The following is a 2500-nucleotide window of genomic DNA, read 5'->3' as shown; positions in this document are numbered from 1 at the left end:
ATGCATCTAAAAGTAGAGCCGTCTTTTCCGACGGTCACGGCTTAGGCAACACTTCTCACAACAGGAATTATATGTGATATATCTAGACTAAGTGCCATTATAGCTATGACTTGTATGAAAATGAGAAAAATATGGACATCTAGTAAGCAACCACCAAAACAGCATTTTTTTGGACTTTTAAAACTGAAAATATCACCATTACTGCTCTATAGGAATCATATCTTCATTATGGTATAACTTTAATGTTCTGTATTACATTTTACATGCTTTATAACTATTTTCGTGCTTGTTCATATATTTTTGCCACAAAACGGTTTGAATATTACTCCACGCCTAAAGCATAGCCCCGCCCCCACGATTCCTGTCGTAAAAAAGTGCCGTAACTGTGGAAATGAGGGCTTATATTCCAAAATAACCAATACAGTAAAACAGCTAGCCGTCAACTGCGGCTATTCCCATTAAGTCACAGCAGTAGGTGGAGCTTGCGAGACAGGTTTTGGGTGTCGCGAGACGTCGTGCGACACCCTAATTGCCACCAGAAAAGATGACATTGCTGTAAATAAGGCATGACGACATTAAGTATGATCACTGAAAATCATACTTAATGAAGAACTTCATGCACTCCCTCCGTGTCACAGAAGCCACCAGGTGATTACATTACAAACTGGAATGAAATGCAATTCTCGCCAGGCTGCCTAGACGACACAGCTACAAACTCCATAAAGTATCGACATGCACAAGCTGTTGCTACGCCATTAGTGAGAGCTGAATACGGCTATGGCCACCTACATCACACACCTAAACTCCGGGTTAGTGCAGTGGTAATGTGTCGGCCTCTCATCCGAGGGGTCGGCGGTTCGCGCCTCGCCCAGGTGCGAGAAGTTGCAATTGGCGCCTCGAGGTTACTGCTGTGGCTGGGCACCACGGCGGGTAAGAACTAAACTCAGCCAAGTCAGTACCGATATAGAAGGATGATTGTTTCTTCCATGAAACGTTTAGAGTTTAGGTGCAGACTGTTGTCTTGGTTGTTGCTGCCAAAAAATGCATTGCAGTTCCACCACTTCCGACAATGGTGGCCACAAGACCTCTATTCTCTCCATACCTCATGGGCGGCCACATAGTTGCCCCACCATCATCAAGCCAGTCAGAATCACCAATGGAAGCAATGTGGCCTACAGTACCCACACCCATAGACCTTGCCCTCTCCATCTAAGCACGACGGTACGTACGTACAACACACATACATACATACATACATACATACATACATACGTACATACATACATACGTACATACATACATACGTACATACATACATACGTACATACATACATACGTACATACATACACATATATATTTGTGTGTTTGTGTGTGTGTGTGTAAGTATGTTTGAATATGTATACACACACACTGGCACACACAAACAATGATATGATAGATATAGATACACACGCACACAGACACACACAGATAAGTGTTTATGTGCGTGTGTATGTGTGTATGTATAATTATACATATATGTATATTTATATATATATAATTCATATATACATATATATATACATATTGTATATCTGTGTGCTTATTTCATATTTATAGATATAGATGTACAGTATAGGTATGCAGAAGCACACACCCACACACGCACACACACGGACACACACACACACACACAAATATATAGACACACATATATATACATATATATATATATATATATATATATATATATACACATACCAGTCTATAAATCTATTTATCCATATGTAAATGTTTATGTGTGTGTATATGTATGTAAAGGTCTATATGAACGCCTTAAACATATGGTTTAGCAGGAGTAGTGAAAGGGACGGTTGGCTTAACCTCTTTTATTGAGAAGCGTAAGCAACACAGATAATTCACACGGATACATGGGTAAGGCTTAGTGCTGGGTATGGTCAGTCCGGAGAAGGGCGGACAGCTGGCTCAGCAGCCGGCCTTGACCGGCACTCTTTCGGCAGGAACTCTCTGAAGTGACTCTCCTGACCTGGGTCATCCTGGGTCTTATATACCCCGGGAGTGCGCGTAGGGCAGCTATTAATATCTGCCAAGCGGCTGCCCGGGTCACGCTCGGGTGCGGGGCACTGCAGCGTGGCAAGCCAACGAGCCACGTGGGAACCATAGTTCCCACGTGTACACAGTATAATGTATACATACATACATATATATATGTGTGTATATATATATGACGATGGTCCAGTGGTTAGAGTACTGGACTCCGACCCTCGTGGCACAAGTGTTAGCGCGCCGAACCGGGGTTGATTACGAAGGGCATCCAATCAGACAAAGGTGACACTGCCGTATAACCTTTCAATAGTGAATTGAGAGAGGCCTGTGTCCTGCAGTGGAATGAATGGCTGTTGAAAAAAAATATATATGTGTATATATACACACACGTGTGTGTGTGTGTGTGTGTGTGTGTGTGTGTGTGTGTGTGTGTGTGTGTGTGTGTGTGCGTAT

The sequence above is a fragment of the Penaeus chinensis genome, chromosome 2 (genome assembly GCF_019202785.1).
Source record: "Penaeus chinensis breed Huanghai No. 1 chromosome 2, ASM1920278v2, whole genome shotgun sequence".
Classification (NCBI taxonomy): domain Eukaryota; kingdom Metazoa; phylum Arthropoda; class Malacostraca; order Decapoda; family Penaeidae; genus Penaeus; species Penaeus chinensis.
The sequence above is the reverse complement of the archived record's forward strand: the minus strand, read 5'-3'. Positions refer to the sequence as shown.